Source organism: Rhodnius prolixus, unplaced genomic scaffold (assembly GCF_049639745.1).
Source record: "Rhodnius prolixus isolate KJV_2025 unplaced genomic scaffold, Rpr scaffold_3, whole genome shotgun sequence".
Lineage (NCBI taxonomy): Eukaryota > Metazoa > Arthropoda > Insecta > Hemiptera > Reduviidae > Rhodnius > Rhodnius prolixus.
The window spans coordinates 3096077-3123881 of NW_027411603.1; the positions used below are offsets into that span (position 1 = coordinate 3096077).

Consider the following 27805-nt stretch of genomic DNA (forward strand, 5'->3'; position numbering starts at 1 on the left):
CCGCAAAGCTAAGATGTATTGCGGTACTAGTGTAGGCCTTGCATTTTATTTAATGTGTTAATATGAGGAATTTATAGTAAAGTATGTTAGGCGGTTATAGGCTAGACCCGCAAAGCTAAGTTGTATTGCGGTACTAGTCTAGGCTTTGCATTTTATTTAATGGTTAATATGAGGAATTTATAGTAAAGTATGTTAGGCGGTTATAGGCTAGACCCGCAAAGCTAAGATGTATTGCGGTAGTAGTCTAGGCCTTGCACTTTATTTAATGGTTAATATGAGGAATTTATAGTAAAGTATGTTTGCTAGTCGCCTCCGTCCACGACACCTAATTTGGTAGTTGGACGTAAAGCCCCGCCTGAAAAAATAGGCATTACTTTACTTTTTTTTACATTTCAATGCTTGATGTGTTCGTGAAAATCGATGATTATTTTTATTACTCTACTTATACGATAATCTAATTGTTTTATTGATTACTGTTATTTAATAAGATGAAGTGGACGAATGAACAAACAATAGAATCGATAGAGCTCAACAAAAAAAAGTATGAACAATTTCTGATGTCCAAAACACACAGACCATTTTAATAAAATTCTCAAGCAAGATACGTGGGTGTAGATTATCGTTAAACCTGTCCTGAACAGGAATATCTATTCCAAAGTGTAGGGGGCGGGGTGCTGTTTAGAAATTCGCGCTACCATTGATCTCCACTCAAATATGTATTTGTGATGTTCACCAATAAGGTGACTTTGTTTTTATTATTGGCCAATGAATGAGTCTGGCCAAACGCCTACATCATGTTCATTGCACCGCTCATATCAAACAAGTTTTGTAGCGCAGAATGGTTTTTAAAACATTGGCTAAAGAGTAGCACACCTGGGTTCTCAGGTTAGATTAGGTTAGTTAATTCTTAACACTTATCAGCTCGATAGATAGATAAATCAACATTATTTTTGGATATATATACAATTACATGTCAACCTTCGTGTAACCTTCGGAAAACTTAGGGTGAGAAGCATAAAATATGCAGAGAAAAAGGCTGAAACAACCCGCAGCCAGAGAAAGAACAGGATATGTTACGATTTTTTTTGTCTGTAGGGAATGTAAGGATCGTAAGTGGCTATTTAGCGGCAGAGTGGGCTAGGATGACCATCTAGAGTGAAGAGAATGGTTTGGACGTGGAGATTATGGATGCAGTCTCATGGTCGATTATAGTCCGTCGACCGTCTGTTCAAATGCCAAATAGCGCTGGCTGTGGTGAGTCCAATGAGACTGTGCGGCACTTTGTGCAGGTGTGTACAGTTTATTCTAAAACTAGATTTCTCATCTTCAGGAGATTAAATGTTTTCCTACCGGAGATTGTAGCATCTGGTAATCTTAACCAGAACTCTCTAGGTTTATTCAGTGCACTGGACGATTGAGTCACCATGCTCCCTAGCGTCCTGTTACTACTTTATTAGCATCTGGCAACTTTTAGCCGGATTTGTTGTTTTAAAGCCCCGGTATCTCTCATGAGATGAGTGGTGGGCGAGGAACAATGGGAACCATTTTGGATTGCCTGCGTTCCTTCCCCTTTCTGGTGGAACCGCACGTCTAAAACAATCTAATCTAATCTAGTCCGTGGAAGAGAGTTAGCCGTCAGTCTGAGAACTTTGTTCTGTGTTGTGCTGGAGTCTGTGGATGTCCCGGGCGGGGTGATCTAATGTGCAACTTCAGTACATTGTTCAGTTGTACAACCTAAATCAGATGTATCCATTTTTAGATAGTCACGGCTTCCGCAAAACTTACCCTTACTAGTTGTGCAGGAAGTATCGGAAGAGTAATTAGTAAAGGTAACAAGTGAAGCTGTAATTAAAAGAGAAAAGATTAGATGTTATTGTAGAAGAGTCATGTCACTGTAAACTTATCTTAAGTAAATAAAATAATTAACTATATGACAGATAATTTTGAGATAAACATGGTACATAATATAAAAGTATGCATCGTAAAAATATTAGAATGGTTATTCACGCAAAAAGCAGGCTAAATATATTCATGTTTTTAATTCTGAGAGCGCAAATCTTGATAAATGAATGCATTAAACCTTGGATTATCTCAGCGGAGATTGTGCGAGAGAGAGAGAAAAACAGGGATACTGTGAGGGGGAACCCAAGCAGTGGCGTAACCAGTAACAACCCCCAACATTAGGGGGACGTAAAGTTTAAAAGTAAAAAAGACTTTGAAATTAGCATATACAAATTTCTCTCCATCTGACAACAAATATGATGTAAAACGTAAACCAAGCCTAATATAACATTTGCCATTTTTTTTTATTTATTTATTTTATTTATTTATTTCCACACTGGAGGAAGTATTGCGATTTTTTGTTTTGTTTTGACGTGAATACGTCTGTAAATTTGCTATCATATGGAGGCAATCCAAAAAACCTAATGAGAACAAAATCGGGGGATACAGTTTGGCATTATAGTTTCGAATCTATCGTCCACATCCAAAATTAAATTAGACTCACTGGATAGCTAAAGGATCAAAGAATTAATTACGATAAGCGAGGACTGTGACGCATCGCGCGCGGTGGAGGGGAAAGCGCCGCCATTTTGAGATCATTTTGCTGCGTATCGAGATTTGCAATTAGTATAACTTTTGACTCGGAGAAGCTACGATGTTCGCTGTAAGTTTTAATCGTCAGCTGTCGTCACAATCTATCGATTGTATATAAAACATTCGAGTAAAATAGTGACAGTGAATATAATAAGGTGTTAGAATAAAAAAAAAATTATCAAAAATATATAATGTCGGCCTATACGCGTCGAAAAGCTAAAACCAAATACAGAGATCGTATACGGTTGGAAAGGGGCTTCTCAAGAACAATCGAATGGTAATAATAAAACACCATATGACCGAGTCAAGCTGTGCCGTCGGGAACGTAAAAGAATGAATGCGGCCGAGCGGATCAACGACTGTGTCAGTACATCTGCAGCTGGGGCGGTTGAAATTATGCAAGTGGATGATGCAATCGCTTCTACATCGACAACGGGACTGTATAGGCATAGATTGTGTTCGATCGTCGATTATGAAGACACATTGGGCAGCAGCTAGTGCACGTTTCACTACGACGTTTTTTCAACAATCCATTCGGACATTAGTAACTCCGTTACGTAAACGTATTCACGTACAACACACGGCCGTGTCCATGACACAGCCACAGTTTCTTGTTTTTGTTTTTTATAATTTATTAAGTTCTACCGGACAGTTTTATTGTATAGATTGTAGATACAATAAGTAAATCAGGGAGTACTAAGGTTAATTGGTACGTGAAGAGCAGGAGGAGAGAAACTACCCAGTGGGGGTAGCACTCTCTACGGGATATAATGCTCTTTAGGTCTTCAGACTGTAAGGAAGTCGTGGGCCACTGGCGATTCAGTCGGCAGGTAGGATTGTTAGGAGGATTGTCAGAGGAGGCGAGAGACAGTACAAGAGGATTAGAACAAGTAGAGAGATCAGTACGGAACTTTTGGTATTTAGTCTTGGCGAGTTGTTTAAACGAAAGGAATATTGAGGTCGTTGTGAAAAGTGAGGTTGGTCACCGTAGAAAGGAGCGACAGCTATCTGTCGGCAGTAGTTTTGATTGAAATGTCTCTGTACAGTCCGTATGTTTGTAGGTTTGGCTGAACCCCGATAGTCCGTAAGTCCACATGGGTTTGAGAATAATGTAGAATTTTAAGCGTTTGAGTTCAATGGGCACAATTTGTGGTCCCTAAAGTCCGAGAAAAAAAAATGGCAGTGATCAAAAAACTTCATATTTCGATTACGTCTCACTTGAAAATTCAATTGTAAATTAACGATCAACTATCAAACGGACGTTGTGAAAATTATCTCCGGAAAAAGCTTTGAAGCTTTTCCTTAAACTTTGCTCTTATATTCTGCAGCTTTTATGCAGAATGGGCTTTAGGGAAATTGGAGCGGGCGGGCGGGCGGAAATGGAGGTTGCAAAAGCTTGCCTACAAAGTTTTATTCAAGTTGGATGTACTTGTCTTCAATCTATACAATACTAGCGTTAGATAAAGCGTTGAGATTTTGCTTTTGAAGGAATAGTACTCTTAAGTATTAGAGAATCTTAGTATAATAGAACTTTGAAATTCCCAATAATGGTAACCAAAGAGAGTAGCAAGAAAATGAATCAAAAGAATGAAAAAATAACTTTTTACCCTATTTAGTGAAAATAAATAAATAAAAAAAAACGTACATTTCTTCATAACCATGAAAGCGGAAATTCCTCTAATGACTGTCTCTTAGAAGCCATTAATCACATCTTGCTAGTGTGTGTATGCTATGGGATATAGCAGCTGCTGTTAGGCGAGCACAGTTTGCAATGGTGTATATCCCGTTTTGCAAAACGTTCGCCCTGCAGCGGGTCCCTAAACTTCCTGCTTCACAGCTTGCTTTAATCCAGCCGGTACTTTAGAAATTAAGTTAAAACACTGAACATCATAAAGTAAAGCAAGTTGGCTTAACTAAGATCTTTCCAGCTTAATGAAATTATCACTTTTTTTTTAAATACATTTTCATTTAATTGTTTTACAACATGTTTTACTGGTACATCCAAGTAGATTGTGGAATGTGCTTAACTTTACAGGAGTACAGGAGACGTAAATTAGGAGACACTTCTAATAATTGGTAAGTTCGTCTTTGGATTTATTTGATTTGGATTAAATCCATAAACGGAATCGATTCTAAAAATTATTAGTTCAAGTCAAAATAAAGATAACAGAATTAATTTGGATTCAAAGTACAAAACTTCAATCTCTCTAAAAATAACTTCTTAATAGTCTAATAACATCATTTTCTAAAGCTCATTTGTTTTCCTAATTAAAATTTAAAAATGGAGGAAAACTCTATTTGAAATTTTGTGTGAATTAGCTACATTAACTAATTACCATTTAATTAAATTGTAAACTGAGTAATTGCAATAGAAACTAAATGTTTCCATGCAAGCAATGGAAAAGCAGGTTTGGTGTAGTGGTTATAAGTTCGGACTAGTGAGTAGGAGATCACCAGTTCGAATCCCGCGTATGGTTACTTTTTATTTGTTAGAAAAAAAATGTTGGTAGATAAGTATGAGTGCCTCCCGCTCCGTCCAGGACACCTAACTGGTAGGTGGTAAGCCTCGCTTGGGAATATTGGCGATTACTTTATTATACGGTGCTTTTTGTAATCATAACGATTTGGGTTCAAAATTTAAAAAACAATAAAATGAAAGAGAGGTTTAAAACCAGCAACTGACCATCAAAGTAACTAATAAGAACGCCCTACTGAAACCGATTTGGACTAACTGACTCGGAACTGTGCGGTTCAGCTAAGCATCCCAATATCTTACCCGTCTTCAATCGTTTGTAGTAAATTTAAATGTATTGGAATGTTTGATATTTGGCAACCCTGTTGAGGGTGTAAGAGAAGGGCTGACCGTTAGGGGTAGCTAGATGGTAGCAGGTAGTTGGAGACATTCCTTAGTTGAGTAGAGTTGAGTTTGGTCACTCTTTATGGAAGTTATGCTTTATGAATGTTATGCCTTATGACTTATGTGAATAAACTATATTTATGTTAATTAGTGTTTATTCAAACCCTTATGAGTATTAAGTAAATTATTATTATGGTTTATGTGTTTTAGTTTGTGTGTTATCTCTCCATTTATTTTTCATTTTATATTCTACACGTTAAAGTTCAAAATTCTTCGCCTACAGACTAATGCACCAATGGAACAATCCATGATGACCTTAACATACCATTCATCAAGGACTTAATACCATTTCGGTACCAAAAAAGAAACAAAAGTTTCATTAAAACGCCCTAAATCATCAATCATCACCAATCATCCTTTACTCTTCTCGACAATCCTGGAGGACAGTAATCAAAGTTATATATGAAGGTTACCGCTCTCGGTGATGTCACTCTCACGTCATTCTATCGCCATATATACTTGTTGCAAGTCTATTGTTCTGCAGTTGGGTATTTATTTTAGATAAATGAAAATCTAAATAAATAATATCCATCGAGTAAATGTACTGGCTCATGGTCGACTTTCCTAAAACCAAATAATAACATAATATTAATAAAATAATAATAATAAAAAAGTTATATTTTTATACATACGTCTTAATGTTGGTGGTTATTGGTGATTTTCTTTTCCTTAGAGTTCTTAGTCTGTAAGCTCCACCACCTCGTCAAGGTTGGAGGCCATAAAGAGGGCAAAAATAAGTACACCGAGGACCAACCCTAAAGCTGAAGATGAAGAAAACACTGATGCTGAACAGATGAATATGTAAATGATATAGGAAGGCGGTTTTTACTCGTATTTTTTTTGGCCGATGATCGAGATGCACTGTCTAGTATGCTGGCACTGAAATGAAATGAAAACACAGCAAAGGTTATACAAAAATGCGAGGCTATAGAAGTTTGGGCGGGAACCAGAGTAGCGCAATGGCGGGAAAGATAAAAGAACCGCCAAGAGATGGCTGTGTGCGACTGTACACTGTTTTTATAATTACAGGTATTAAGTAAGCGTGCTATACAAGCCGTTAACTGCTCTAGACTACAAAACGCAGAGAAAATGAAAATGAATAATAATAAAGAAAATTAAAATTTCAATAAAAGAAAAACTATTGGTGGGAAATCTTCAGACCTTTCCTTTTAAAGTTCTAATGTTCAAATTAACTTTCTAAACTTACCGAACATTTGTTAAGCCATATTTAATTCTAACCGTACTTTACACTTGAAATGTTTACTTAAATTTGAAGTCCACTCAAATTGCCATTATCCCCAAGGACTTTTTTTAAAAGCTAGGAAAAAAAGCCATGGTACAAGAAAAATTACGATAGATTTAGTACGTTGTAAAATTTGGAGTTGGGGGAGGAGGAGCGGAAATGGATTGCAAATGTCAGTTCTGAAACACGGTATCCAGCAATACACCCAGCTGTTTATATGGGTTACAATTTTATTGTACATTATTACAATCCATGTGTTATACAAAACACAAAAATTGGGATAGAATAGGTTACTACGCAATGAACATAATTCAAACCTTTATTTTGGGGAGGGGGTTAGCATTGTTTAGAGTATCACGTGATCTGTTTACCACCAGAGACACGGCGAATCGCTCCTCTGGGTGCGATCTATATTGGAATCTATATGAGCGTTCTGGATTTTACATTATATCGTGGGTACAATGCAATTTTCAACTTTGATAATATCAGATTTTTGCAAACTTTTACCATTTTATAGATATTTTTTCCCTAACAAAATGGTAGAAAAAAAAAAACTACTTTGTTGTAGGCGTAACCACGCTAGTGCGGAAAACTGTATTCTTAGTAAACATAGAATTTTCATTTTTATTGTTGCCCATTTTTCCGTACATACAGGGTGTCCCAAGCTATATGGATAACGACTTTTTCTCGGAAACTAAGATAGCTAGAAAAAAACTAAAAAATACGTGTTCCCTTAGTTTTTTGTTAGAAATCCAAATTTAATTTGTAAATTTTTTTCGGTGCTTCCAGAAGCGAGATACAGGCACCAACTTCATTTTTTCAAATGGGGAAGGTGCGGTTTTTATTTCAGAAATAGATTCCTCTATTTTTTTAAAGAAAAATTTACTTGAACGGTTTTTTTCTGTGAGCGATATTTTAGAAGTTATGAATGAAAACATGATTCTTATAAGAAATGTCAAAATGATAATATTATAACGGTTTTTTGATAGAATAAGAAGAAAAGTACAATTTTAACATAAATTTTACTCCTCATTAATATTACAGATCATGCTCGAAATGGCCTCCACCATTAGAGATGCATAGACATGCACTTTCCTGCCCCTTACTGCCAAAGAAATAGATTCAGCTTTAACCGAGTTACAGGCATCTATTATTCTCTGCTTTAGTTCATCTACAGATGCAATCCCGGCTTGATTCTGATACACCTAGATTTAGAAATGCCTCTAGGTAAGCAGAAATAAGGAAAGAAAGAAAAAAGTTATGAATAATCACCTTGTTTTTCAGGTATTCCCAAAGGAAATAGTCCATAGGTGTCAAATCCGGTAAACGAGGTGTCACTGAATTCCCCCCCGTGTCGATATAACACGCCCATCAAATTGCCTATCGAGATATCTCTTTACATGCCTGATGGTATTATATCCATCACGGGGGCTATTCAGTGGCCACCTCGTTCACCGGATTTGTCACCTACGGACTATTTCCTTTGGGGATACCTGAAAAACAAGGTGATTATTCATAACTTTGTTCTTTCTTTCCTTATTTCTGCTTATCTAAAAGCATTTCTAAATCTAGGTATCAGAATCAAGCCGGGATTGTATCTGTAGATGAACTAAAGCTGAGAATAATAGATGCCTGTAACTCGGTTAAAGCCGAATGTACTTCTTTGGCAGTAAGGGGCAATTGGCGGGAAAGAGCATGTCTATGCATCTCTAATGGTGGAGGCCATTTCGAGCATGATCTTTAATATTAATGAGGAGTAAAATTTATGATAAAATAGTACTTTTCTTCTTATTCAATCAAAAAACCGTTATATCATTTTGACATTTCTTATAAGAATCATGTTTTCATTCATAACTTCTAAAATATCGCTCACAGAAAAAAACCGTTCGAGTAAATTTTTCTTTAAAAAAAATAGAGGAATCTATTTCTGAAATAAAAACCGCACCTTCCCATTTGAAAAAATGAAGTTGGTGCCTGTATCTCGCTTCTGGAAGCACCGAAAAAAATTTACAAAGTAAATTTGGATTTCTAACAAAAAACTAAGGGAACACGTATTTTTTAGTTTTTTTCTAGCTACCTTAGTTTCCGAGAAAAAGTCGTTATCCATATAGCTTGGGACACCCTGTATATAAAAAAAAAAAAAAAAAAAAAAAAAAAAAAATCGCCTAGCTTTATCTTCTTATTCTTCCACTTATTGTAATAGGTTTACGATATCGATTCCCGACCGGAAATATTCTTCTTTTGACGCCCCTAGAGTCCAAAACAGTTTTTCCTGTTCTTCCAATTAATCTGCAAGTATGTGTGGGATTTGAGTGTTTTTGCGTCTGTCAGTTCTGTGAGAATATGTGATCAGCGTAAACGCGAAAAAAACGATTAAAAATTTGATTAATTTGGTCTAGATCGAATCGAACGATAATCGTGCTTTTGAACCAAAAAAAAAATCGATTTGAAAGAAATAATTTACTCAATCTCGCTTTAAAAAAAATAAAATCATTTTTTAGAGATTCTCTTGGAAACGGCTCCTACGACGTACTTGTTGCGTAAACGTAGTTCTGGAGCATTTATTTGAAACGTTATGATGGGAAAATTCGATCTTGTGGCTCTTCGGGATGTGATGCTAGTTGAGGTTCCCTCAAAAGTACCATTCTAGGGTACTGTAAGGGCTTATCACCCATCAAAAATTAGTAAGGATTAAATATGCAACCAGAATTTCAAATTTAAAGAAAACTGGCCGACCGGAAATCAGCCATTCCACTCAGTAGAGTTTGGTACAGTCGTTTGCGACTATTTTCAACGCGAACATGGTCTAGTTTTGAAGACTAGTTTTTAGTATAAGTTCCATGAAAACGTTACGTTAAAACTTCTTTTTCTTCTTCTTTGTCTTGGCTGTTGTGGCTTTCAGCGTCGAGCTTTAGATAGCTTAGGCCTTCAACCATCGGATGTTCTCTTCTCTATTACTTGCCAATCTTCGGATAGATAACCTTGTCTGACCTTGCTTTTGTGCCAATCGTTCAAATATGTAGTCCAAAAAGCCCAATCTTGGTTTGCGGCCTCCATCAAGCACCTAATCTTCTCTTCTTCGCTTCTCCTGCAGACGTGGCCAAACCACCCCCAACTTCCGATTCTCCAACTTGGTTACGAAGGGTTGAATCTCTAAGCTGCTCCTCATTGATTCATTTTTCTAACGTTAGATTAGATTCAGCCAGGGCGCCACTGCGACCCATTTGGATCTATTGTGGCTCCCCCCATTCTGAAGTTCGCTCTCCAGACCCGTCTTTTGATTAAAAGACTTAAGTCTGATTAAGACCCTTAATTCTGGAGAGCGACTCTTGGGTAAAGCTCCTCAGGCCTTGGTTTTTCCTCCTCGAGAAGTAACATCCTTAGCCATACGAGCTTACTTCAAAGCACCATCTAGTGAGTACAATTTTGATTTAATTCCTAAAGAATCCAACTTCTATTTGTCCTTGAACAATATTGAATAAATTTAAAATATTTTGTTATGCTATAATTTATGAAATTAATAATGTACTTATAGACAAAATCAAGTCTAATGAGTTACACATAACGACGTGTATTTGTCTTTAAAGCTCCATTACCTAACTAAATAGTTTTTACTATTTTCTAAAGTAATAGATAGTGAGGTAATGGAGCTAGTTGAGGGAAAATGGGTTATTGCGTTAAAAACCAGTTTCAAGAGGGCGTAGCGCAGATTTGTGTGTGTGTGTATATAAAGGAGGCGGTGCCACCAGGAATGAGGGTGTTTATAGCCTTGGGAGAGTTCGAGAGACGGGGGAACCAGCAGATATCGTTCATGAAGATGGCCGGGAAAACAGCTTTTTCCAGCTTCTTAAGTTCTAGTTTTCAAAATCCCCAAAGTATACTCCAACTGGTGCTTTTTTTTAGTATCGTTCGGGGAATTACATTAAGAGTCTGGAGGCGGCAGTTTGGTCTCGTAACTCTACGAAGTCGCCCAATACAATTTAAGCACTCACCTTCAGACTGCTGCCGCCTCTTCTTTCTTTTCTACTACACCTACTACAACTTACCTGCCTCGTTCATTCTAGTAAGAAACAGAAAAGTACCCTAATATCTCTCTTCGTCTTGGATCCTACTCTCCGGCCTCTCTTCGGTATTCTGTCTCCTTCGTCACGCCCTATCTCTCTCCAGACTTAAAAATATATCTAATATATATATATCCACCAAGCATACAATACGAAGCTAGAAAAGTTATTGAAGTCAGCAAAAAAAGATATCTAAAATAAGCATGTTAGAAAGTGAAAGAACGGAGGGATGATAACCCATGTGGGTCACACTGGACTCTCCCTCAGGATCTGACAACAAAGCCACACATCTGCTCTTTATATCCACACTCACAATGCCTGAAAACTTAAATCGTACAAAGTACACATCTCTTGTAAGCTCCACTATTTCATTCTATCTACAGCTCAGAATTCTACTTTTGCATTTTGTAAGCAGTTTTTCAAGCGAAATTATTTCCTTGTATAAACTTACGTTGTTTTTCTTTCCTTTGTCCCTCTCTTTTTCGTACTCCCTCCCAAAAAAATAAGGAAAACCCAAAGAAAATAAATTTTCTATTTCCTATCTTGTACTTTTTCTTTTTTATTACTCTTTGTTGTGTATTTTTACTGCCCAAAGTTTTCCCGCAGGGATCTTTTTTTATACTTAATATTCTTATAAATTTCAAAACATTTAATAAATAAATTATAAGCAATCATGAAATGGCTTTTAAATTGTTCTGCTTTCTTATTGTGTTCAGATTATTAAATTTGTAAATGTAAAAACTTTTGCCACAAACGTTTATAGTTACACCAAAATAAAGTATACTCAAAATTTAAGTGAAAGTACTTAATTTATTCCTTTTGCATTTAATTATTAATTATTATTTGAACACAAAAATTTTCACAAAAATAATAAACTTAATTTTGAGTACAAGAAAATTAATATTGCACGTTAATTGCCTTCTAAATTAAAAACATAGTGGTGCTTACTGAGCTTCTTCTTTTAGGGAGTGAGATTCTGGACAACTGGACCAACAGTTTTCTTCAAACTTGGCATTTCCTCGCACACTTGTGACTCTAAAACTTTTTTTTTTTCAGGAAAATTCAATGGAAGGCTCTTTTGAAAGGGAGTGGCAAGGGTAGACTGCACATTAAAGCACCCCTACAGTATTTTGTACGGCCCTTTCAATTACATCTTAAGAGGTGTGGCTATTAAATAACGAGAAGATGCTGTAAAACATTTTATTTTAAATTTATACATATTTAGGTTATTATCACCTTCAATATACACCCCTAAAAACGCTCCATGCGAATTTTACCATTGTTCAGAAACAGTGCTGGAAGTCTTTTTCTGTCTGAGCTCCTGCATGACGCGTGCCGCTTTTTCTTTCACAGCTTCAACGGACTGCTGAAATCGTGTTCCTTTTTAATGCAGATTTGACTTTGGGTGGGGGGGGGGAAACAGATCTAAAGTCACATGGGGTGGCCAGGTCAGGCGAATAAGGCGGATGGCCTAGAAACTGGGATGTTGTACTTGGCTACACAATGCAGTGTGGGCTGGCGCGCTGTCTTGATGGAGAACCCCGTGACTTGTTCTTCCACAAATCGGGAACGTTTTTTCCTTACTCTTTCACGGAGTTGAGCAAGCACCTTACCGGTAGTAATGTTGATTAATTATAATCGATATTTTGCATCCGTTTTGGACGTAGAAGAGCGACCCGGGCGGTCATCATCTCCCCGGACGTATCTTGGAAACGCTTGAACCACTCCAAAAACTCGCGCATGTGATTAACATTCAAAAGCCATAAACTTCTTTTAATAAAAGATAAGTTTCAGTAGCGGTTTTACCAAGTGAAATTTCACGACAATTCGTTGCTCTACTACATGTGTAAGTATCTTGTATTCGGCAAAACAAAACTAACACTTCTAACACAAACGATGGTTCCGGTCAGACTGATTTCTCTACAAACACGTGAGACGCTGCAATCGAAAGAGAAGGCTTTACGCTGCTGCACAGCTGTCGCGGTCGTTAGGATTTGGCGCATGCATAGTTCTTCTGTAGCAGCATCTGTCTCGTAATTAAATAGCCTCACCTATTCTATTATTTTTTTAAACTTCCTGAATACAGTTTTTTATACTTTGGAATATAATTTTTATTGTATTCATTTTTGTAGAGTTCACTTTAGGGCAATCCTGGGGGAATATTGTGGGATACGCTCCTTTCTAAAGGATGTTATAAATTAAATATGTTTCCAAAAAATTAATTGTTTTACAGGAAATATATATTAATTCGAAGGGGGGAGAATTAATTAAGAGATAGCCGAGGAGGTGTTTTCACTCATCTGTAAAAAAACTGGGATTTTCTTAATAGTTCTTTAGAATTAGGACGTTAACAAGGTGTTTTCGTAGTTGAGGGGATAAAAGGAAACGTTTTAATTAGAATTCTGTGCGGAACTCTAATTGGAGAAAAGAGCGGGAAGATTTTCATTTCCTGTATCGTAAGTTTTACCCTGAGGGACCCATTTAAGAAATTAGGATTTAGTAATTTGCAGGGAGCGTGCTTTGCTGTAAAATGGTTTAAAGACACATTGAGGCGCTAGGAGAAGAAGATGAAGAAATGGAAGAATCCTGTAATAAGGTCTGGGACCTTTAATTAAATAAATTAAAACAAATAATTTTTAAACTCGAGATTGCCAGAAGATCTGTTACAATCAGTAGCAGAGCGGAAGCAAGATTGAGAACGCCGGAAGAGGAAAGAGACAGATAATGTACAGGAAATAGGCTCTCTCAAGGAATTCCAGCGGAAGTGCCGAAATAATAATGGCTGTTCTCTTTAAATTCAATTTAGACTTGGGCACTTAGGATTGGTATCTTCTCCTATCACTTCGTGTTCAGTGGACATAAATTTGCTGGAGATACCATTAAAAGGAAGCTCTGAATGTACTCCAACCTATTCAATGAATACGTACTTAAGGGTAGTGACTATAACATTATCTGATTTTTTTAAATTTTTAGAGAAAGTTTGATTTATGTAATTTATTTATTTGTTTTATTACACACTTTGATTTATAAAGTGATCGCCTATTGTTTCTGACGGGGCTTAACGTCCAACTACCAAATTAGGAGACGTGGACGGGGACAGGAGCTCATTCATTACTACAATCATTTTTTTTTTCTAACAAATAAAAACTAGCCATACGCGGGATTCGAACTGGGGACCTTCCACATACGAAGCCCCTCTCTTGACCACTAGACCAACACACCCGCCCCTTTTACTTTTATTTATGTACACAGGACAAAACAATGTAAAGAGCGACCCAATCAATACATACAGGTTATCTTGAGCAGCAAAACCCACGGTGAAGAATATTAATTTCATTTTTAGTTAATTAAAAATATACGCGAACCAATCAAAAAGTTAGTACCCATGCAAAACTGTAGGCAACTGAAATATTTGAATATTTATTGGTGCATTCTCTGGTAGGAACTTTGAGAAATATTAAATTTTAACTTATTTCACTTTTTTTAAATATTTTTTTTTTTTGTGTTTTGGTTATGAGTTGTCCAAAATTCATTCTAAGGCAGGAAAAATTTGTAAAAACTATCTTCTCTTTTTTTTTTTAAACGTTTAAGAGCCTAAAAAGTGATACTTCCCGGAAAATCTAAAAATTCGAAAATCTGCACGATCGCAAAACCTCCTGATTGGTGGAGTAAGAGAATGTACTGCGCACACGCAGTAATACGAGAAATTCAGAAGAGATAAAGTAAAGAAAAAATGATGTTTAACAGCTGGTATTTAATATCACTTTTTTTTTTTAAAAATAAGATGTGATTTTTGATATTTCCATGTGTGACCCCTAAACAGACGATGTGCGTTGTTTTCGTTTAGGTATTTGTGAAAATACATGGAACCTATATCCCTATTGTATGTGTCCGAAATTTGGAGCCTACGTTATCTTGACGCCTTGGAAACCGTTCAATGTAAGTTCCTTAAGTCCCTTTTTTACTGGCCCAAATGTACTCCTAACTATGTGGTTCGATTGGAATTGGGACGAAGTCAGGTTGCTGCAAAGGTGTTCAATAGGGTGGTGAATTATTGGATAAAGTTGAGGAAATTACCGGAAAATAATCTGTTAAAACACTGCTTTAGAGCACTTTGCAAGCTTGATTCCGTCTGTGCTGATGTCAATTATAACTGGGTGAGCCAAGTAAAATGTCTTGCAGAAAATGGAGGAGATCCAAAATTTTTTACTACGTCGGATATAAGTTATCTAATAGAGAATAGGAAGAACTTGTTGGAGAAGTTTAATAATAACTTGTTATCGGTTGATTTAAATAGAATTATTAACTCAAATTATCTGCCTTTTTATCGTAGAGTTTTTAATTTTAAATGTTTTGAGCCTGAGGATTATATAAAATTTTGTACAAGTTTTGAAAAAATAAGGATAGTCAGCCAATTGAGGGTTGCAAATGGTGACTTTCTAAGGTTTTATATAAAAGGGAAAATGTATATTTTCAAAGCAGAAGAAATTTGTAAATTGTGTAATAAGGTTATAGGCAATGTTTTGGAGCATCTTATTCTAATCTGTTCTGGTTGTTGTGACTACCGCCAGCGTTACATACAAAGATATATAGTTCATGATGATAATTTACAAAATATGGAGAGTATCCTGGATTATAACAATCTAATAAAATTAAATGATGTTTATTGTTATTTAGTGGAGATGTTAAGAAGGAACGATTTTGTTTGATTTTATATTTACTTAGGGGTTGCTTATTTAATTTTATTTGTATGGAAAGTTATATAATGTTTAATTTGTTTATCTATTTTCTTTAAAGGACTATGTTATCGCCCCTTTTTACAATAGGTTTTGAATTATTTAATCTTGTAGTTAATGGCTTTTTCGAATCGTAAGCATTATTACTATTTATTTCTACTTTATTTTGTTGTATTGTATATTAACTGAGCCAGACTCAAAATTTGTATAAGAATATTCTTTAACAAATAAAAATAATAATAATAATATATCCCAGATGAAGTTGGATGAAATGGTATCGAAAGGTATCTGAGTTTCAAAAGGCTATTCAGTTACCAGGATTTGCCGAATAGCGCTTTAAATAATGATCTCAGCATGCCCAGAAATGCTCTCTGTGTAGAGCTGTAAGGTCTGCTATGTATCCAATATCAATCACGTTCCCTCATCCTCTTTCCGTTCACTCCTACGCCTATATACATCCAAAGCCTCCTTAATAGAGGGTCCTCTTCCGCTTGTTCCAACTGTATCATCCATTGTTCCATTCCGGAAGCTGTGAATAACCAAGTCTTCATCGCCTCTCATAATTTATAATCTCCTATTCTACGGCCTGCTTAATCAAACAACTTCAATAAATTATAATGGATTTCTATAAAATTTATGATTACTTGTTGTTGCTTACTTATTGGTTGTTCTCTTTTAAATCGTTTATTAAAACTGTCCGGTAGGACAGTTGTATAAGGGTTGACCATCAAAAACTGCACGAAAAAGTGTAACGTTGAAAAACACCCAACTTTGACAATTTTTTTCTATTTTTCTATAAAAGATAAAATTCCCAAATTTTCTTTATAATATAGGGCAAATCCTCCTTTATAACTGTAATTTTTTTGCAACCACCCATATCTAATAGGTTTCGAGAAAAAAGTTGCCGAAAATGAGCAAAAACGGCTTTTTCAAAAAATGTTCTTGTTCTTCTTCTTCTTCTTCTTGTTGTTCTTGTTACCTTTTTTGTAAACAACGTAGCGCCTAAACGCGTGAACCGATTTTCATGAATGAGGTGTCATTCGATTCGGAATTTTATGTAGATGTGCCTTTTGGGGGTCTCGGCCCTGTACATTGAATGGGAGAGGAGTTAGCCCCCTTTATGTAAGGCCCCCTCCAAAATTATTATTACTAATTACTCTGTAAATCTTGGCCCGATTTTGATAAAATTTGGTAGGATGATAGGGTTAGGGCTCCCCTACCTAACAATAAAGCGACGATCTGCTCTTACACTTGTTAAGGGGAAGTATAGCAATCGTTTCAAATTATCGACACGTGAACCGATTTTCATGAATGAAGTGTCATTCGAATCGAAATTTTGTACAGATTTGTACTTTAAAAGTCTCGACGCTATGCCTCATAAGGAGGGGAGTTCGCCCCACCCAAATAAGGCCCTTTCTAAAACTATTATTACCAATATTTCTACAAAGCTTAGTCCGATTTTGATAAAATTTAGCACGAAGAAGTGATTAAAGCTCCTCTATGTGGCTGTGAAGTGCCATCATGCTCTTACACCTACTAAGAGGAAGTACTGCAATCGTTAAAATTATCAATGAGTGAACCGATTTACATCAATGAATTGTCGTTCGATTCAAAATCTTTGCCTTTTAGGGAGAAGTACTGTAATCGCAGTTTATTTTTCTTGCTCCTCTTAAAAGGAAGTACTGAAATCGCAGTTTAATTTTGCTATTTACGTACAAATACCTTCCTATTTTATTCAAAACGCTTTCTCAAAAAAATGGTTATTGAGGATGGTTTGGGGACCGCAACTATAATCATTCTTTAAAAAGATCTCTCCAGTGGTAGTTACGGTTCCGATTTAACACCTTATCAGGTTATAATGATAGAATAGCTTATTCCAAATTTTAAAAAATCTGTAAAGCAGACGTAACTTTGCAAATAGACAAAAAGGAAAATCTATCTAAAAGGTACAAAAATCTCCTTAACAAAAACTTACAGTTTTAAAAGTTAAGTATAAGGGTTGATTAAACGCCAAAAGGTACACAAATCAGCAGTTCCCAACATTTCATTAATACTTCATTGACATAATTTAAGTAATTTTACTGCATTAACTTTTCCTTCACATTTTTTAGAATTTATTAGATGTCACAGACCCTTATGCTGGCCAGTTCATTCATAATATTTTTTTATTATAATTATGATAAAATGAGTGATGAATTATTCTGAGTAGTCACATATACATGCATGTTAAAGTAGAAAAAAACAAAGTTAGAGTCGGCCACTTTTTAAATTTCAATCACGGAGGATTCAAAACAATATTTCAGTCTTAAATTCGTCTTACCGAAATATTCGTGAGCACAAATAACATACATTTAATAACAAGTAGATTATTCAACAATATTTACTCATTTCTCAATTGTAATTTAATTTAGTCCCCCTAATTTTACTTATGGTAAAATACTGGAATAATTAGCTGTCCTAAAAATATGCATATCTTTATTTTCTTTATTTTATATTACATATATATAACATTGTGGGAAGAACACCTAGATGGAGAATGTAATTGAAGAAAACTATATTATTTGCGATAAAGCCAGATTATTTATTACTTATTATTACAAACGTTTGACTACTACATAAAATAACAATTACTTTAATCGAAGAATGAACTTAAACCAATGATTTTTATTTAAAAATAAAAATAAATGCATAAAATCATTGATGTAAAAAAAGTTTATGAATTTTTTAGCCTCTTATTTTTTTTATATTTTTTATAACGTTCTCTTTTTCACCTGTGATTAATAGTTTGATTATTATAGATAAATAGATATTACAGTCAATCTAAGTTAAATGGTGTGCTACTTGAGTAAATATTTTGTAGACGAAAATGGCCAGCATAAGGGTCTGTGACATCTAATAAATTCTAAAAAATGTGAAGGAAAAGTTAATGCAGTAAAATTACTTAAATTATATCAATGAAGTATTAATGAAATGTTGGGAACTGCTGATTTGTGTACCTTTTGGCGTTTAATCAAACCTTATACTTAACTTTTAAAACTGTAAGTTTTTGTTAAGGAGTCACAAAGTTTTGCTTTAAAAATTCTTTTACCTCTTTATAGAGTGTTACTCTTCATTTGTGATCAATCTGTGCACCTACAATAATAAAATGAAATTTATTAATTCAAAAAGTGCAAGTTTAAAAAAAATATAAATGGTATTGTCTACACAAATAAAACAATCAAAAATGTGGTTTAGATTCCCATTTTTATTTGAATATTCCGAGTGGGCCATTTCTAGGGAGGATTGAATGGACGCCAGGGAGTAGTTATTCATATCATGGTCTTCCCTCATGGTCGCTCTCACTTCTCCCTGAACTCCCAGGGCGGATATTTTCATCACCAGGGTTGTTGCAGGATATCCACCTGGTACTAGTAGCTAAACGTCAAAATTTTACTTGAGTTAATCCAGTTATATTTATTTTGTTTACAGAAAACTTCTACTTATTTATTTTGTGAAATCTATAGCTCTACATTATTATTTTTCAAGTTTATTTAGTAATTTACAATCTGTACATAAATATATACAATAAGTAAATATGGTGATGATGTAAGTGATGCGTGAAGAGCAGGCGGAGAGAGGAGCTATCCAGCGGTGGCTCTCTCTCTCTCTGCAGGAAATCGATGATGGTGTTGATCTTTAGTTCTCAAGGAAGTCTCGGAGCCTTAAATGGTGAATTCAATCAGTAAGGTGAATTGTTAAGATTGGCAGTAGAGGCAAGAGAAATGAATTAGAGCAAGTAGTGAGAGCAGTTTGGAACTAGTGATGTTTCGTCTCTGCAAGTTGTTGTAAGTTTGGAGATGTTGAGGTCGTTGTGAAGAGTGAGGTTTAGTCAAATCAACTATCTGTCGGAGTTTGGCTGAACCCCACAGATCTAGTCCGTAAGTCCACAAAAGGTTTGAGGGATAAGTATTATAATCTCAATCGTTCAGAGTTCTACAGGCACTTTATAGCATCTTTCAAGTATTCCTGTAAAGAAGTTTTCGCACGTTTCAAGGTCTAGACGAGCCCGAGATGTATAAGGGGGGAGGGGAGGGCTGATTGGAAGCTATATTTATGCTTTGTATCCTGCACTTCCATAATACTGCACGTATTATATTATGCTAAGACCTTCTGTACTTTACGGGTTACATGACAGGTAACATTAAATATTATTGCTAGCTTGTAATAACTAAAGATTATAAACAAAATATTGTTGTTGAAAGTAATCCGCCTACCGTAGTATTTTAGGAGCTGTGGTAACTTTCAGTAGCTACTAACGGGTTATGGGCACCCCTCTGTGAAGCGCACAGACTGGCGGCTACGCTGAAGCCAAGTTTAATAAAGCCGGCAACAACCATACAAGGCGTAGTTTAGCGTTGTAGCGAGGAGAACATTTTAATAATAGTAAATCAACAGCTCTAGCCGTGCTAAGATTATCAGCTAACTATTTATTTGCTGGCCATGTTTTAGGATTAAGATAAGCATCTACCTTGGGATTAATTTTAGTTTTTATTACCTTACTGTTAGCCCTACTAAGTAACAGAAGGTATAGTTCAGTTGCAGATTTATAGCTTTGAGTTTTTACACCAGAAATATCCGTTTTAGAGGCGCCCAAGTCCCGAAAAGTGTTTTTTACAAATTGGCCCATCTCTCTAGGTTAGGCATTGCACTTGGTAGTGCCATTGTTGGCATTGTGTTGGCTTGCCACATAGAAAATTTTGGAATTTGAGGAAGGGCGCCGGGCTAGCACTTTATCACTTGTTAATTGTTTGAGAAGGAGATCAGTATCTTAGTATGTAATGGGTACTTACCGAATAAGCTTCCAGGCAAGCTCAGGTGAGAAGGACAGGTCCAAGCTTTTACAGAACCAAAGCTAAAGCACAGTCTCTATTTACAGCGATAGTACTGAAATATTTAAAAGAATATATGTGTGTATAAATAAAAATACTTACAATAACATAGATAATATACAGAAAATAATAAGTACAAGCCTAAGGCAATACAAGAAAGCAGAAGTATAAGTAGTGCAAGATAGACACAGTTGTAAACTAAAAAGAACACCATTCACAATATCATAAAAGATAAACGGTAAATGTAAAGAATAGCGCCCGGAGGTGTGGCCTAATTCGAAGTGATTCTGATTCGCTGTTACCATATAACCCGCCAAATTCAAATATAAATATAAAAAGATTTAATTTTATATTTACATTTAAATCTGGCGGGTTATATGGTAACAGCGAATCAGAATCACTTCGAATTATTTATTCAAGACTGATAATTTTATTTAAAAAAATTTCACCTCCACGCCCCCGCTACAAATTTATTTGTACCCACATCCCTTCTAGCTGAACAGATAAAATCCCTAATGTTTAAAAGAGTTCATACACGCGATTCAAACAAATAATGATAGAAACAAAAACAGCTTACCTTAATCTGGGGAATCCCTTTCAGGCGGCTTATAAACAGCTGCTACACCCTCCAGAAAATCTCGCATTAGGTCGCCACTGGAAGAATGACTCCTTTGCCACATATACTCCGCTAAATAGGAGTCAAACTGGCCAGTGACGGTCCTAGTTGGCAGTTGCCTTTTTATGGAACTCCATGTTCCCTCAATAGCATTCGTGTATACACCAGTTTTCGGGGTCTTTAAAATTTATGGAGTGATTTACTTTCAAATGCTTGAACCCTTCGTCTTCGTAGACAGTCATTTGACTTCCAACAGTCCGAGTAAATTGTAGATCCTGGCAGTATGAAAGTCTTAATGACATCTAGCAACGTATCTTTATCCGGGCATACATATCTTCTATCAATTAAAGCAACATCCATACAAAATTGCAAAACATTCATTTCTCCATCCTCACTCAGATTACATTCATGCTTTAAGAAGTAGAAGAACTCTAAATTCAAAACACTCATTTTAATGGAGTTTCAAAAAAATAGACACCTACAAAGTAACAAAAGTTCTTGAAATGAAAACGTAACACATGTAGCAACTGTAGTCACTGGCGGGAACTGATAATACATTGAAAAGGAAGCAGTTACTATGGAGTGAGTGTACTGCGCATGCGCGCTAAACATAATTAGGTAAGAAATTCAAACAAATTATATACAGCACATTAGCGGAAGTTGAGAAATTTAAAAAGAATATGTATTGAACATTGGCGGGAAGTAGTTTAAAAAGTGAACGGTAACTGTGCTGTACTGCGCATGCACCAAAAATAAACAGGCCACACCTCCGGGTAACTATTCTTTACATTAGCCCAGAATTACTAACATTAAAATAACAAAAGTAAGACTTTCAAGCAAGAAAAAAACTGAAATAATAAGAATATGAAAATTTTAAGCACATGCTCTAACGACTAGAGAGAAGGTAATGATAGTTTTGGGTCAGGTTACGCTAGGGGCGCTAGCAGTACTCGCCGGTTCTGCCAACCTAAACGGTTACAAGATACTCCTCGATAATTTCATTTTTTCTTACATAAGTAAGAGAAAGTACAGAAAGAATAAAAATAAAAAAGCAAAAACTGATAAAAAGAAAGAAGGGATTTTTTACAGCCTGGTTAACGAGAATGAATGTAATCGGGTATGTGGTAGAAACAAGTAACATGTACAGAGAGTTTCAACAATTCCAGAACTCTGGAGAACTTAACTGGATGTAGCTTTTGGTACAGGAGGTTAAGTTTGGGTAAATGAATCGGAAAGAAATCTTATATAGCATTTTGCTTGGATGTAGTATATTTTATAGCGGTAAATCTATTTCTTTATTTCATTTTTACAAGTTCTTGCTAATGCTGGTAACTCTAGTCACGTGACAGCAATAGCTCCTGAAGGAAGGTTTCCTCCTGGGAGCAGTAATTTTATATATTAAGCTTTATTCTATCGAGTTCTATAGACAAAAGCTCTAATTATGTGTAATCAGGATAACCAACTCGTATATCAGGACATTCCATCTTCCCTTGATTCTGTTCTCTGGTGGCTTTCCCCTTAATCGAGTTGCCCAAGCTTTCCAGGTGTACCAGTCCTCCAAACAAGGGATGAGGAAGAGCACATAATGTGAAAGCCGATTCGGTGCAGAAGCGTTCTTAAGAGATAACCGCCTTTGCGCAGGATGAGATACCATCCGTAATGTGGTCCGTTAACAGATCTAAGGGTTCCATGTTCTACTCATTAGCCTCACTTCTTGCAAAGCTTTTTCCAACTAAGGGCTGCCACAGGGATTAGACTTATGCTATTCCGCTAAACTTATAATCGCAATCATTGAAGTTACTGTTTACACCTTAAACGCCATGGAAATCAATAACAAGGAATTTGGGCTCGAAAAGTTGCTCATTCGCTCACAGTACATCAAACTCACTTAAGAGTATTCGCTGGTTACCGTCCAGTGCAGTGCTTCCCAACCTATACTACTACGGTAGAAGTGAGCCGTGGCAAAAAATAATAAAATTATAATGGCGTTGCATTCGAATTAATTATAGGTTAAAACAGTACAACCTCATATTTCCTATAATGAAATAAAACATAAAATGAGGCGGAAATACCATTAGTTTCTAAATAAAACAAACCTCACTTCATCAGTTCTGCTTGGCGGGGGCGCCCCATAACAATTTCTATAGTGATGGGCAGAACGAGTCCACCTTCGGAGTCGTTGGATTTGAATCAGTTCCAGGGTTGGAATCGTTCACCTGATTCTAGCCTCTGTACTTACCCACAATGCATTAGTACAAATGTCACCGCAATTTGCTAAAATATATCATTAACAGTTAGCTTTCCCAGTTAATAGCAAAACTATATTTCTTTAACAGACATTAAGTGCTATCCCTAATTTCCAATTGCTCTGATAAATATAAAATTAACAACAAATATTAACACAAAAACTAGGCTAGTCAAATATAACAAAATTAAAGCAATACAGTTTAGTCATTATCTAGCTTGACCACTGGAAGACCTGGAGTTAACTTGCTCCAAGAGGATTCAAGATGGAGAATTAGTAAAATATGTCACATAGCTTTCTTCGTTCTTCTTTATTGACTGTTTGGTTTTTGGTAACTTTAATCTCATTCAGAGGTGCTTTTAATCACTTTCTTTTAGTTAAGGATGAATTACAGGCACTTCTTGATGGCATCAATAATGGGGCATTAAAATAAAGAACTTCTTTGTCATAAGATTCTACTTAGACGTGGGTGAATGATTGGGTTTGTTATTAATGTTACAGCCTGCCACGAAAACTTGGTAATAGTGTTGTTATTGTACAGCACTAGTTGAGAGCATAATACGTCATTTTCAAAATGAAATAGGAGCATTTCAGTTCCAGTGTGCCGTTTACTGTTTGGTATTCTGACTAATGTGCCATGGACCAGAAAAAGGTTGGGAAAGCACTGGTCCCAGTACCCTAGGGTGCTGGTAAAAAATTAAAAAAGAATTCTTCCAGAAACTCGGCGTCCCTGCGTGTAACCCCAGAACCTGAAAAAAAAAAAAAAAATCATGAACAACCCTATACTAAACTGACAGCCCCCAACAAACAACAGCACAATCAGTGACTTCTTCAGCCAAACTCTGCAACCTCAATCTGCACATTATACAATCTCCCAATACACTCACATGAACCATTACATTGCCCCAAAAAAAAGTATAAATAAAATGTTAGTAAAATTGAAAAATATTTGATTGGTTGTTGACAATTTTAATTAATAATTGAAGTTGTAAATTAAATATAATTGTTGCTTCAAGTTGATCGTTGATTGAAGGTAAACAATTGGAAAAAAACTTTTCTATTGATTGAATATTGATTTATTGTCCAATTTACAAACGTTTTGTTTATTTATTTAATCAATATTTACTTAGTACCAGCCATGAATTAAAAAAAACAAAACAGCATTTTTACTTTAGCTTTTTAATTCATTAAATGATTGTAAATTGTTTCAACAAGGCTTTACACTAAATTACTTATGCAATACGATCCAATTACTTAAAACAAAATTTGCTATGGTCACTCACACAACTTTTACAAATTTAACTCTAATTTACAAATTTTTTTTCTTCCAACTCCAAACATTTGTGTTCATAATTAATTCTTATCCCATGAAAAGGAATCTACCCAACTCCTGTTGTTACGGGAAGTACCCGTAATGGAATTTCCGGGACAAGGTATCCAGTAAAAGTTGGGACAAAATTGTATTTTGTTAAAAGTTTTGTAGTAAACAGCAGGAAGTTTGTAATGTGTTTTAAGAAATTTTTTAAGCGATTTCTTCAACGGTTATTCTATTACTTTCTTCCTCCTCTTGTTTGCTTTGTAGACTGTTTCTTAATTTGTCGTAATAAAAACCGAGACTGTTTTTATTCCTCTTTACTTCGGTTTCCTTTATTACCTCACTTTGCTTACATTTCCGTCTATCATTGAAACGTTTCCGATCAATAGATCCATCTTCGGTCAACGATTTTTCACTTCTTACATCTATTACAGCATAAAATGATGCAAAAGACATTTTTCCACGCACCAAACTACTTAAAAATATTAACACCCCTAATAAACTGGATTAACATTCTTTTGTTCTTCGTGTATTTAATTATTTAAACTTCCGGTAGGACAACTGAATAACGGTCGGTCGCCAATAAAAGCGTGAAAAAGCGTTTACTGAAATACACCCATCTTTCTCCGGAAATATATTCTATTGAGCTCAAATTTATTAATTAGTTCAGGCGCTAACAAAGGTTTCGGTCAAAATCTATCCAGCGGAAGTACTGAATTTTACTGAATTAAAATGTTTCTGAATTTATCCGGAAAAAAACAAAAACAGCTGTAATGATTTCCTGTGAACGTGGTTGTGATTAATCGTTTGTATAACGGTAACTTTTATTTAAAACATTTGTTTTTCCGAGAAAAATTCTATTGATGACTTTTCCGGATGAGGAACGTAGTTAGGCATATATCTATAAAGTGCATTAATTATGGAAGTAAATTCAAAAATTTGGATGAAAATAAACAAAGTGCCTACTTTGAAGGAATAAGGTTTTGTTCGAAAATGGCCGCCGACCGGAAATACGACTGTATTACTGTAATTGTTTTCACCCCCAGTTTTTCAAAGATTTCCTCAAACAGTTCCGACCTTTTTTTTTTTATTAAACTTGGTTTACAGTTAGCAAAGATGTAGAATTATAATTTATTTGTATCTCAATAGTGATTCCGAGTAAAGGTTCCTCTATGAAAGGTGGGCTAGATAGATTCCCAGTAATAGGTCACTTTTTAAGCACTATACAGTCCTACCTCCGGTAAAATTCCTAAACCGGAAGTACCCTCTTTATTCCATGGATTGAACACTTTCTCCAAAAACAGCTTCTAGGCCTTACTGTGAACTTCGTTGATAAGTTTACAACTTATAGATTTATAATTTTTCCTTTTCCCTTTTTTCATATAAAACAGTAACCGAGAAAGGCTTCCTTGTAAATCCTATTTCAGTGAAATGTACGATTACGATCAATCTAATGTTGGTAAGAATTAAGTATAACTTATAAAGTAAATTAAAATTAATCGCCAACTACTAATTAGGTGTCGAGGACAGGAGCAGGAGCTCATTCATTACTATAAACAAATTTTTTTTTTTAACAAATAAAAAGTAGCCGTACGCGGGATTCGAACTGGTGATCTCCCACATACGAAGCCAATCTCTTGACCACTAGACCAACACCTGCCCCATGTGTTTTGAGTTACAGAAAAAAAAAAAAATTGTAAGTTAGTGTTTTCAGAATAATATTAAGAGTAAATTGTGTGGGTGCTCATTGTAGGAGATATTTTTTTTTATTGATATTTTATAATTAACTTTTATTAATTTAATTGAATTTCTAATAAAAGGAATTTTAAAGAGATGAGAGGGGGGGGGGTTTATTAACCACAAAATATTCCAATAAAATTATTGTAAAAGCCTGAGATATTATAACAAATAACTTTGCGGTTTTTATTCTCAAATTAAAACTGTCCGGTAGGACAGTTGTATAAGGGTTGATCGTCAAAAACTGTATGAAAAAGCGTAACGTTGAAAAACACCCAACTTTGACAATTTTTTTCTCTTTTTCTATAAAAGATAAAATTCCCGAATTTTCTTTAAAATATAGAGCAAATCCTCCTTTATAACTGTAATTTTTTTGCAACAACCCAGATCTAATAGGTTTTGAGAAAAAAGTTGCCGAAAATGAGCAAAAACGGCTTTTTCAGAAATTGTTGTTGTTGTTCTTGTTCTTGTTCTTCTTGTTGTTGTTACCTTTTTTGTAAACTGCGTAGCGCCTAAACGCGCGAACCGATTTTCATGAATGAGGTGTCATTCGATTCAGGAATTTATGTAGATGTGCCTTTTGGGGGTCTCGACGCTGTACATCGAATGGGAGAGGAGTTAGCCCCCTTTATGTAAGGCCTCCTCCAAAATTATTATTACTAATTACTCTGTAAATCTTGGCCCGATTTTGATAAAATTTGGTAGGATGCTAGGGTTATGGCTTCCCTACGTAACATTAAAGCGACGATCTGCTCTTACACTTGTTAAGGGGAAGTATAGAAATCGTTTCAAGTTACCGACACGTGAACCGATTTTCATGAATGAAGTGTCATTCGAATCAAAATTTTGTACAGATTTGCACTGTAAAAGTCTCGATGCTATGCCTCTTAAGGAGGGGAGTTTGCCCCACCAAGTAAGGCCCTTTCTAAAACTATTATTACCAATATTTCTATAACGGTTAGTCCGATTTCGATAAAATTTAGCACGAAGAAGTGATTAAAGCTCCTCTACGTGGCTGTGAAGTGCCATCGTGCTCTTACACCTACTAAGAGGAAGTACTGCAATCGTTAAAATTATCAATGAGTGAACCGATTTTCATCAATGAATTGTCGTTCGATTCAAAATATTTCACTCTTTGCCTTTGATGGAAAAGTATTGTAATCGCAGTTTATTTTTCTTACTCCTCATAAAGGAAGTTCTGAAATCGCAGTTTAATTTTGCTATTTACGTACAAATACCTTGCTATTTTGTTCAAGACGCTTTCTAAAAAAGAATTGTTATTGAGGATGGTTTAGGGACCGCAACTATAATCATTCTTTACAAAGATCTCTCCGGTGGTAATTACGGTCACCTTATCAGGTTATAATGATAGAATTGCTTATTCCAAACTTTAAAAAAATCTGTAAAGCAGATATGTAACTTCGCAAAATAGACAAAAATGAAAATCTATCCAAAAGGTACAAAAATCTCCT

General features: G+C 35.4%; 1 protein-coding gene and 1 long non-coding RNA gene across 3 annotated transcripts in view; one reads left to right on the top strand and one right to left on the bottom strand.

The window, feature by feature from the left end:
* Nucleotides 1-27805, top strand: part of LOC141452836 (alkaline phosphatase-like) — a 611245-nt gene that overhangs the window by 116223 nt on the left and 467217 nt on the right. The window lies entirely within an intron of this gene.
* On the bottom strand, nt 18610-21813 carry LOC141452369 (uncharacterized). 2 transcript variants are annotated; one of them, XR_012457357.1, is made up of 3 exons: nt 20998-21813; nt 20382-20475; nt 18610-18684 (listed from the first exon to the last, which is right to left on the bottom strand). It is a non-coding gene; the product is annotated as an uncharacterized lncRNA (long non-coding RNA). The 2 variants fall into 2 exon arrangements; XR_012457356.1 differs by lacking the exon at nt 18610-18684 and adding an exon at nt 19025-19252.